Genomic DNA, 12,479 nt, shown 5'->3' with positions numbered 1-12,479 from the left:
TCATTCACTTTGGTGAGCTTTGATTAAAGTGTGTACCTATGTATCAATAGCTTGGTCAAGGTATAGTATATTTCCATCACCCTGGAAAGTTTCCTCCTTGGATCTTCCCATTAATCTCCCTTCTTCCATAGAAGCAACCACTGTTTTGATATATTCCCATAAATATACTTTTTTCAGTTACAAATTCTATCACTACCATGCTGGTCACAACACTGCCATAAGTCTTTGGATGTTATTAACGTATATTCATTGTTGAAATTTCACCTATTTCTCTTGATCCCAGATTCTTGATTTTTAAAGGTCAAGCTCATAGCCTCTTTGATGAATAGAAGCTATATGTACACTAATGGTCAAACATTATGCTTAAATAACATACACAACCTGGTCTTTTTTAATAGTATTGAACTATATTAAACTACTTATAAATGTGATTCTTTTTAAATAGTTTTTAACTATATTAGACTATTTATAAATCCTAACTCTTATATTTCCATGCAAGTCACAAACCATCTCAGTCCACAATATCCTGTAGAAATAGACAGGGGAAAGTGGTATTCTCAATTTAAAGATGAACAAAAACTTCAACAAGTAATTGACTTATGCAACCCCCACCACTATCACCAATTACTGGTGGTGTCAGAACAAGGTTTTTAATTCTTTCACTCACTCCATGATTCTAGACTGCGTGTACACTAGGAAAAGAGCCAAGTGTATTCCAAAATTCAGTTTCCTTGTTTCTTCTTTGAGAATTTGTAGGTTGCCCATTCCTTCCATCCTCTAACATAGTGCTGGGCACTGTTAAAGCCCAGAGATATTGCTGTGTCCAAAGCCTTCTTGCTTCTCACTCCAGCTAAACATGAAAACACTAGACTTTGAGGTTTGGATGGTTTTACTTCAGTGTCCATCTCTCTGTAGTTTCCTGGGTTCATCTGTAGAGCCTGACCTATTTCATCAATGGTATATTGATGGACGCTGGGGTTTTTCCATATTCTTGAATTTCCCATGTTTCTCTTACACCAATTAACATAACATTTTTAGAATTCAGCAGGTTTTTAAGTGTCTTATAAGTGACATCTTTAGAAACAGGAGCACAATATTTATGGCCGCTTCCCTTTATTGACCTAAAACCCCAGAGGGCAGGCTCCGCAAACCCAAGGATGGTGCTGTGGGATCCAAGGCAGCAGCCTGGACAGCACCGTCTCCGGCTGGCACTCACTCCTCTGGTGTTTTAATTTGGTCATTAGGTAGGGCTATATCTGTCTGCATTGTGATATACTTAGTGATTTTTTGCTCTCTTCGTGGCATGTAAATGTCATCATTGATTTACTTTGGGAGTTGATTTCTTTCAGTAGTCTAGGCCATGTGTTTGCAGGATGGTTGTACAGCAGGGAGCAGGGTATGGGGTGGAGCACTCAGTGTGGTGATTTGTTTCAGGGCAGGTATGGGCACAGGTTGGGGATTTTACACTACTGAATGTGAAGATGGGTGCCCAGCGGCCAGGGAGGATGCAGCTGTGCGGGTACACGGATCTGGGGCACATAATCCAGGTGTGCACTGGTCTAAAGGATAGGACCCTTTGTGTGGATGTGTAGAGCTGTGGCAGCAGGTCAGCATCGCACCTTTGTGGATTGGAGGCAGATGTGACTCAGATGTGCAGGTCGGCACTTTCTCAAGCTGGGAAGTGTGGCTGAGGACCCCGCCATGTGCGGTTCTAGGACTGCTGTAAAGTGCAGTTCCCATAGCTGAGTGACGTGATTGGGGGTCCGTGTGCATGTGTGGGCCTGGGAGTGCCGTAAATGGATGCGCTGAGCTCAGGGAGGGTGGGGTGAGATTGTGCGACACTATGGGCAGGGGGGCATGGAGGTTACCTCTGAGTATGGAGGTTAGTGTCCACAACCTTTATGCGCTGGTAACAGCCTTCAGGGAACAGGGAGAGGAAGGTAGTGCTCAGAGGAGTATAGGAGAGGTGGGTTGGGCTGCACTTGGGGTGTGGGGCAGCTAGTGCACTGGGGGCTGGTGGGATGGGGGTGCCTGGAGCGCAGGGAATGGGTTCAGGTGTGTGGGCTGCACTGGTGAGGGTAGTGGCCCCAAGGAATGTGGCCTGGCTTACTTCCTAGTCCCGTGTTCCTGTCCGTGCCCTCCTGCGGTTTCTGCAGCTCTGCGCCTCCATGCCAGACTCCAGCTTTCTGCCTTTCAGTTCCTCAGCCTCTGCAATGAGGGCTGCCCCATGTGGTGCAGAAGGCTCTCCCAGGTCAGCCGCACTCCCGAACTGCCACCCCAGTCGCCCTCGTGTCTCTTTTCTAACTTTTCCATGGAGCAGGGTTAATCTCGAACTACTCTAGTTGGCCGTCTTCCTGGAAGTCTCACATGTATCTTTTTAATAGTACACGTGTGAATTGTTCTTTTTGACATTCATCTGAAGAATATAGTTCATATATGATATGTTTGATAAATTTTTCTTTGATCGTAAGAATGTCTTTCATCCAGTTTCTTCCACAGCATTAGTCCTTGAAATAATTGCCTTTTCTTCCCCTTGTTAAAGGCACAAGTGAAATAGAGGTGATTGGTAGAATCATCTGTTACAAATGGGCAGACAAACCGTGGAAAATAAATTATTTACTAGCTCCAGGCTGTTGCAATTAGCTGTCCTTGGACTAGACTAACACTTGTGTCCTTGCCTATCGATCCAGGAACCTTGTGTATGCTTCCGCTTCAAAGTCTTATCTTTCTTATAACGATTTGTTCTACTAATCCTTAATGATGAACATCATTAGTCAGACATTGTACTGAACCCATTTTATATCTTGCATATTAATGTGTGTGTATTTATCATTCCATTAATCCTATGAAAAAGCACGTTTACCATACTATAAACCTTATCAATCAGTTTCTGAAGTTGCTTAAAACCCTGAAAAGTGTTATTTTATGATTTTGAGTTGCCACCGTACCTGGCTAGTATCTATTATTATTTACTTGTCTCCTGAGGGCTATTGGTAAATCCTTAATGATTTATATCCCAGAGTTTCCTTACCCAAAACAATTTTCTGAAGAAACTAAAGGGGCTAGTTTTTTCCAAATGAATGTCTATACTAACTAGAAAGCATGCCTCTGCTTTGAAGCAAAGTATCTTACATCATTCCAACATCTGGGTTTCATTTATCGCTAAGGAAGGATAAGATGGACTCAGAAAAAATGAAGTGAAATCAGTTTTAAAGGCCATTATCTGAATTCATTTTCGTACTGGAAATCTGCCTCTGTGTCTTAAGTCAAGCTTTGTCATGCTCAGCTTTGAATGAAAGTGTGTACGTTATAGAAGAGAAAAGCTACAGTGACCTAATCCACTTTACCCCTCCTTCCAATTAAAAAAACCTTCTACTTACTTAATGAAAAATGCTGGAGTAAGGAAGGAGCATAATCATATTTGAAAGTCCATGCAATGACTGTGGATTTCACATATTTTTGTGTGTGTGTTACCTGCACTTCTTAAAATACTTTTAATTTCTACAAACAAATATAATGCACTGGATCTAGATTTTACAGCTTTTCAAATTGATTATCCAAATTCAGGTGATTCTTGGATATTTTTTACACATTTAGAAATGAGAAATATCAGTGTATTTAAAGCAACTCTTGTGTACATTAAATTTTCCTATAATAATAACATACCAGTACTTTTAAAAATTGTCAGTTTCTGCAAGTTCTCATGCCTGTTTGTGTATGTCTATCATAAAACTTTTCTGATTACTATTGTTATGACACTGAAAAGGAAGAAAAAGATAACCGGAACAGTATAACTAGAAATAATGAGAAGAGATCTGGAAGTTACACTTTGAATGACAGACCAACATAGCCTGACATCCAGAGCTCTTAGATGCTGGCATAATTACCCAAGTTGGAAAGAAGAAACATGGAAGGAAGTGCTATCCCTTGAGATATTTAAGATCAGAATTGGCAAAGTGCTAGAAAACAAAATTCAGGAAAACCCCCCGAATATGTTGCCAGGAAAATGGCCTCAGTGACCTCCGTGTAACTTCTTCTGTGTTGTAAGAGGACCCCAGAGTCTGGTTTGCTTTCTCATGGGTCCCAGTGGGACCTCAGGCAATGTGCTTGATCTGTTTCTTCTGTCGCCAGAGAGCTTGGAAAGCAACACTTACTTGATGGGGCTTAACGTCTGTAAGCACTTCAGGATTACAAAGAGAAAGTTATCAAAGCGTAGGCAGGAGTGTTCCGTGCCACTCTACTTGCCGGTCAATAAAAGTTGAAATCTGGAAATCATGTTGAAACCAAGATTAATACTTTTAGTTTATATCTGCATTCATGGTGTTTCCATAGAATTCAATTTGAGTCTATGCAATTTAAATCCACATTTATTTATTGAGGAGCTACTCTTGCCTTCAGAAAACTCAAAGTCTAGATCTAATAGAAGTTGGTTCATGGGGCATCTTGGAAGGCCAAGAGGTTTCCTTGTGTGAAGGGCAGAAAAAGTACCTCCAAAGTCCCCATCTAGTTCATCAATTCCTTTAACTCCATGTGCACAGAACAGTGGAGAAAAACTCAGGACTGGGAGATAGGACAATTAATCCATCAGCAAATATTTTTGAATTCCAAAAGCTTCCATCTAGTCTAGGTGCTGGAGATTAGGAGATTTGAAACAGAATTCCACCCATGGTTACCTGGAGAAGCCAGTTGCTCTCTCAGGGGCTTATTTCATAGTTCCATTAAAGGGTATGATGCATTTCTACTACTTCATGATCCTATGAGAAACCCATGACATAGTGAATGGGGAAGTGCTGGAGTTAAAAAATAAAAAAATGATAAATCACCATTCAACAATAACAACAAAATGAACCGAGTACCTCCTGTATTCTAGCACACTGCTGTGCATGGACTATCTCACCTTATTCCCCCCAATAGCCTTTCCTCTTCTCTCTACTTGAGGAAAAAAAAGTGAGCTAGAATAACCAGCTGGGAGTGGCAGAGCCAAGACACAAACCCAGACCTGTCTGACTCGAGAGCTGACTGCAGAGTTGTGAGGGCTGATGGATCAGGTCAGCTGAACATCTTTTCAAACTCAGTGGTTGATGTTGTACTCTCTTTGCTCAATGGCTGGTGGCTACTTTGGAAATAACTAAGGATTTTCTAGGAAATTCCTCACTCTTCGGGGAAGCCTGTTTCACTGACCTGCAATGAAAAGCTATTTTTTTCCAAAATGTCTCAGTTATTGGCTTGGCATCCTTTCCCCTTCAGAAGCATTTGCATTTCCATCTGGAAAGCAACATCTAAGCACCTTAGATGGCATTTCCATTTCCTTCTGGAAAGCACCGTTACTTAGAGAGTAAAGGGAAGAATTAAAACATTTGCTAAGCAGTTATTGTGTGCCAGGCACTGCTTTAGGTGCATGAAAATATCTCATTTATTACAACAACCTCTAAAAAAAGTAAAGAACAATGACGTACCTAAGGCCGTGCAGAGAATACTAGCACAGCTAGGATGTTACTCTACAGCAAGCCCATCTGCCCCTTAAAAATATATAACTTGTGGCACCTGGTTGGGTCAAAATAGTTTTATGATTTAAATTAACAATGACAACCACCACTACCACTGCAACAACACAGAACAGGTGTGTTTTAGTTTGTTAAAGCCACCAGAATGCAATGTACCAGCAACGGAATGGCTTTTAAAAGGGAATTTATTAAATTGCAAGGTTACAGTTCTAAGGACATGAAAATGTCCAAATTAAGGCATCACTCAAGAAACACTGATACTCTCCAGAGCACCTCTGTCAGCTGCAAAGGCATGTGGCTGACATCTGTCGGTGTCTTTGGCTTCTGGACACCTCTCTGTCAGAAGGGAAGCCACCTCTGCTAGCTTCGTCTTCCATCTTCTTGTTTCATGAGGCTCCCCTGTGGGCATTTTCCTTCTTTATCTCCAAAGGTCTCTGGCTGTGTGGGCTCTAAAGCTTTTCCAAATTGGTTCCCCCCTAAAGGACTCTAGTAAGCAACTCCAACTTGAATGGGTGGAGACACATCTCCATGGAAACCACCAAATCAGAAGTTACCACCTACATATAGATGGGTCACATCTCCCTGAAGACAACAAAAAAGATCCCACCCAGCAATACTAAATGAGGATTAAAAGAACATGGCTTTTCTGGGGTACACAACAGTTTCAAACCAGCCATCACAAGGTGCTACTCAAATGTCACCTTCTCAGAAAGCTTTCTCTGAAGCAGCCATCCATCCCACCAACTTTATTTTTCCTTAGAACGCTTGCCACCAAGACAAATCATATGGTTATTTGTCTTTACTGTCTGTCCTGATAACTGATATAAACTCCTAGAGGGCATGTCTGACCCGTTAGCATCTATATTCCTGGTGCCTAGAACAGTGCCTGAAACAGATTAAAAACATTTGCTAAAGGAATGAATGATAAAAAGCCAGTTTGAAAGGCAGGGTTGATAGTAAGCTTATTGATACATTGACAGCACAGTGTGGTTTAGTCTGGAAGAGATTTCTTCAGCGCAAAAAATGCAGCAATTTGAATCATATTTTTGCTTGATAGGGTAAACATGATCCCCAACTTAAGAAACTACAACCTATATCTAAAATATGGCTTGACTAAGGAGTCCATTTATAGTATTTTTCTTATTAGGAATACTAATACTACAACTACAACTTTAAAATTTTCATTTCATATAAATGTAAATGTATTTATTTTAATCTTAGTAACTTCTAGAAGCCTAAGAGCAGAGAATACATTTTCATTCATTTTGAGAAGCTATAAAATAAGAGAGGGGGTGGAAAGAGTGATGCAGGAAAACGAAAAGATCAGGAAAAGGCCAAGTAAATTATGACAATCTAAAGATTATTGCTCTTATCTAGTAAGAAAACTCACAAGTTAATCACTACTGAAAGCCAAAATTCTCCCCTAATTCTATGGGATCTAAATTTAAAAGTCTAATTTAAATGAAATGTATTCAAACAATTAAAATAAGCAAGAACCAAATCAATGGACAGCATGTGATGAGATTTTGCATCTGATATATTCTAAAACTAGTTTTACGCAGATTTGTAGTTCTTTTTGTAAATAGTAGGATTTTGCTTAATCCCCCTACTGTGGACCTCTTATTATAAATTCACTAAGACAGGCGTAGTGTGGCCGTTTGAAGCTGTACACATCCCAGGAAACATGTCTTTGTAGTTGATCCGTTTCTGTGGGTTGAGCCCATTGTACGCAGGGCCTTTTGATGAGGCTAGTTCAGTTACGGTGTGGCCTTTATAAGAGAATGAAATTCAGACGGAGAGAAAGCCGAAGGAAGTAAGAAGACGACGCCAACAGAACCCGGAAGGGAAGGGAGAGAGACACCGCATATGCCTTGCCATGTGACGGAGGAGCCAAGGATCACTGCCAGCCAGCCCCAGAGCGCCACAATCTTCAAGGAGAAAGCATTACCTTCATGATGGCTTTGACTTGGACATTTTCCCAGCCTCAAAACCGTGAGTGAATAAATTCCCATTGTTTTACGTGACCCACTTCATGGTTTTGCTTAAACAGCCTAGAAAACTAAAGCAAGTAGATACAAGTTTAGTGGAGTCTGAATTTACACCATTTAGGAGCAGAGATGAAGGACTTTTTAAGAAGAAGGCTACAAAATTTTTGTTACTGAAATTAGGCATGAAGGTGAATATTTATTTTGAATATGGAACAGCAAACCCACATTCCAAATTTTTAAAAGCTTTTAAATACCACAAACATCACCAAATCCAGATTAATAACAGTACCTTTTATTAATTATCTGCTTGACACACTTCTTTATTCCTCACATTATTTTGGTTGCATCCTCTTTGATCTCCTTTTTATATGGCCATAATTTTGTCAGATTTTTTACGTTCATTTTTATCATGGCTAATCAAAATTAGTCTTTTAAATTATTGCTAGCTGGATTGCACACAATGTGTGTGTTTCCATACAGATGTAATCACTGTCTGCAACATGGCACAAGACTGTGCCCCAAAACACAGGAATTCTGATAATTCTCTTTCTCATGACTGAGAATTTTATAACTGTGCTGCATTATCAAATGTTTTACTGAAAGTAGAGAATTTTGGATTTGACTAAGTAAGCCTCAGAAAGTACCAAATTCTTCACTGACAATTGTGTTTGGTGTTGGGCAGAGTTTTCCACAGACCAGCTCTGGCATTGTATGTTTAAAATCTTGATTTCCTCCCACTACCCAAATATGGCACCACGGAATGTGTTGATGCCACGATAAGACCTCCGGCCCTGCCTTGAATGCTTCCACAATTGGCACAGTGCCACAACTGGTAGGAGTGTGCCTGGAAGCCATTCATTCCCATGCTGGGGCAGCTGGCAATAACTTTATGTGAATGTGATCGTAAACCACATGAATGCATTCTAGTAAACCCAAACTGAACAAATCCCCAACTCAACTTCCCCTTAGCTGGATTCCACAAATGCTAATGGCTGCTCCAACACCGCTTAGAGGAGGATTTGGAGTGAATAATGGACAACAATCCTAACCAAATTTGGTTTAAGTGTTTGACTTTGGCAAATTTTACAAAAGCAGATTAACATGTGAACATGCAAAGGAGGATCATGAGGCTTCAGCTTTATTAGCTTCATGTTCTATTCTTCCCCAGCAATGGGCATGGATTTATTGCATTTGAGCTGCGCTAGCTTTCGTCTGTTCTTCGTTTGAGTAGAGTATGTTGTTCACCTTTCCTCCTATTCTTCCGGCTTTTCAAATAACTTGCATTGTCCTTTGTGTCCCAGCTCAGGGAAGCTTTTTCTGACCACCTTATGTGTGTTACTTTCACTCTGTATCATACCACCCTGTTTAATTCCTTCCTATCTCTCAATTCTCTCTGAAGCTATTTTGTTTACTTATTTATTGCCTGGCTTCTCCAGTAAAATGTGGGCTACAGGAGATCAGAGTCTTGCCTGTGTTACTCAAAACTACATCACCAGAACCTAATAGAGTGCCTGATCCTCATTCATTCAAATACTTTCTGAATGGATGGAAGAACTACAAACTCTAAAGTTCATGGATATCTCTTTAACCAGCTCAAGAATGTTATTTTATCATTTGACACAATCTGTTACAACTTTAGTCCTGCGTTCCACTGGGTTGGTGGACATGGCCATCTCAGGTATGGTTAAGGCCCCTTCCTCCCAGGGTTTGCAAAAGTCCTGGGGCTCAACAAAGCAGCAAGTCCTCAGTCATCTGCCTTTCTTGGTCACTGAACTGTCCCAGGTCTTGGCCTACAGTCACTGGTACCTGATGAGTCTCTGTGCTGTCCATGTTGGCAGAGGTTGGGAACTTTGCTCTTGACGTCCAGCCTCCTTCCAAAGCCCCTACAACCATTTCCCTCTGAGGCCCTGCCAATTCCCCACCAAAAGCAGCATACTGCTCCTCAGTCTGAGAGACCCATGCACTTCTGGACCTTTCTTTTTCAGTACTGTATTAGTTAGGGTTCTCTAGAGAAACAAGATCAACAGGAAATATTCGTAAGTATAAAATTTATAAAAGTATCTCACATAATTGTGGGATTGTAGAATCCAAATCTGCAGGGCAGGCTGTGAAGCTGACAATTCCGATGGAGGGTCTGGATGAACTCCACAGGAATAGAGCCTGTTTCTTCTGAATCCTCCTTAAAAGGCTTCCAGTGATTAGATTAAGCATCACTCATTGCAAAAGACACTCCCCTTGGCTGATTACAAATGGAATCAGCTGTGGATGTAGCCAATGTGATCATGATTTAATTCTATGAAATGTCTTCACAGCAAAAGATAGGCCAGCACTTGTCCAACCAGACAAATAGGTACCACCCACCTGGCCAAATTGACACATAAACCTGACCATGACAGTCCACCCCTTGTCAACTCGGCAGCTATACTTATCACCTTAAACCATACCTAATTTCTAAAAAGAAAACAATAAAAGACACATTTTTTTCTCACCTAACAATACTCAATTGTCCTGCATATAACTGGAAACACATTAAATCTCTCCAGAATAGGGTACAAGTCCTTGGGTAATATTCATTCTTAAACTTGATTTAAATAGTATAACATGAACAAAATAGCATTACAGTCCTCATTTCTGTAACTGATCATGTGGTTGTAGTTCATATTTATCACTACCTTCTTCCACTACCCAGTCCATGTTCCCTTTACTCTCAGCAAGCATTTCAGCTGGCCCTGGTTCTTTGCCTGGTGGGGTGACCCAAACCTTCATTCCTGAAGTTTCAGAGCCACTGGTAGTCCTGCCTGGATTGGGTTGTTGTAGTTTTCCACTGACTTTAATCACAGGGCATGGTAATACTAAAAGATGCCCTAGGGGATTTCTATATTCCAGGAAAACTCTTCTTTACCTCCATTGTGTAGTTGCAGTCCTATTTCCCCCTGATAGTCAGGGTCAATCACCCCAGCCAGTACTGTCATTCCCTTCTTGTCTTGTTGATCCAGGGGCATGAGTAGGTCAAAGTGACCAGGTGGCAGTCTTATATTCCAGTTCAGTAGAATCATTGCTGTTTCTCCTGGAGGAAGCACTCCCCCTTTTGGAAGTAAAACCTGCAGACCAGCAGAGCTCAGGGTCACAGGAACAGGAAGCCAAAATTTTCCTAGAAGGTCACTAGGTGTAATAGTGAGTGGTGGCACTCCCATTTGCATCCGTTGGTTCCTGGACCCATGGATCCTGGCTATGGGAGAAATAGCACCATACAGCGGACACTGATTCAGAGCACACACAGCTTCCTGGAGAACATGACCCCAGTCCTTCAAGGTATTGCCACCTATTGGCACAGTAATTGAGTTTTCAAAAGGTCATTCCACCATTCTATCAATCCAGTTGATAGCTTCTGGATGATGGGGAACATAGTAAGAACAGAGAATTCCATGAGCATGCACCCATTCCCGCACTTCATTTGCTGTGAAGTATGTTCCTTGATCCGAAGCAATGCTGTGTGGAATACCATGACGATGGATAAGGCATTCTGTAAGCCCACGGATGGTAATTTTGGCGGAAGCGTTGTGTGCAGGGAAAGCAAACCCATATCCAGAGTATGTGTCTATCCCAGTTAGAACAAATTGCTTCCCCTTCCATGAAGGGAGTGGTCCAATGTAATCAACCTGCCACCATGTAGTCAGCTAGTCACCTGGAGGAAAGTTGGTGGAACCCAGAGGCCCAGAGAGAGGCCAGCAGAGATCACCGTGTCCCTTCCCACCTAAGAAAGAACCTCAGCTGAAAGTTAGCTGCCTTTCCTCTGAAGAACTATATGTCAACTAAATAAATCCCCTTTTATTGAAAGCCAATCCACCTCAGGTGTGTTGCATTCCAGCAGCTAGCAAACTAGAATAAGGACTCAATTTACCTTCTCTCCCTAGTTTCTCTCAAGGCACTCCTTCTCCCCTCCCCTCCTCCCCCCACCCCCGCCCACCTCCCTGGGGTGGGCGGATGATTACGCAATCATTCTGTGGAGTTCAGGTATCACAAAACTGCAAGTTGTTACCACCTTCTATCACTGCTCAGCAACTGTTCCTGAGTAAAGGAAACAGTAAGAGGCTGACTACTTTCTCACAATAGGAAGAAGTGGAAAACAAAAATTGATGTCTCAAAAAATTGTCCTGTTGTTTATATTGTACATATTTTGTATATCAGTAAAGAAGCTGTCTGTGTTCTATGCCTCCCTCACACTTTGAGATTGGGCAAGGCAGCAGCAACCCTGGGCTTTGTGTAGCAGTAGGATTAGCTGGTGAGCATTACCTTACCTCTGAGAGCCTCCTTGATGGGAATCTAAAATCACCAGCACTAGCAGCAGTCCTGGCTTACCAAAGAGAGTGAACCAAGATGAGCAGGGGAAAAAACGCTTTAGGAAGGGCAGGAGGGTGTCTTCTTTCAGCCTGCCGGTTGTCTCCTGACTGGAATGTGGCAGGACACCCTACCACTTGTTCAGATGGGGTTTCACAGATGTGCATTCCAGGAAACAACACAAATGCTTCCATTGCCTCAGGCCCTCATGGGGTCAGCCAGAGAGGCTGAATGAGAGATTCTTCACAGCCAGAATACTGCATAGCTGTTAAATACTGGTTCACAAATGTTTATCGTGTTGACTAACTATGCGTGTATATTCTTGAATACTTAGGATAAAGTTCCATTGCCTGCACTTAATTCCAATCAGCATGTTTCCTCCAGAGGTTAAGAGCAATCATTTACAAAGATCTTGTTTCCTCTGTCTGTGATATTAATTTCTTCCTATATATGTAATCTTGTTTCTCATTGTTGTTAAGTCTCTTTTCTCAAGGAGAAAAAGAAAACAACAGAAACAAAATAAAATTGTTTCAAAGCTCTGAATTTTAATACTGATTTTCAAAGCTCTGAATTTTATCACTGATTTTGGTGGGTGTAACTTAGTGACAATTCCAAGTAAAGATGACCCATGACCCATACAAAAAATGGT

Source organism: Tamandua tetradactyla, chromosome 24 (assembly GCF_023851605.1).
Source record: "Tamandua tetradactyla isolate mTamTet1 chromosome 24, mTamTet1.pri, whole genome shotgun sequence".
Lineage (NCBI taxonomy): Eukaryota > Metazoa > Chordata > Mammalia > Pilosa > Myrmecophagidae > Tamandua > Tamandua tetradactyla.
Note: the sequence above shows the minus strand (reverse complement) of the source record.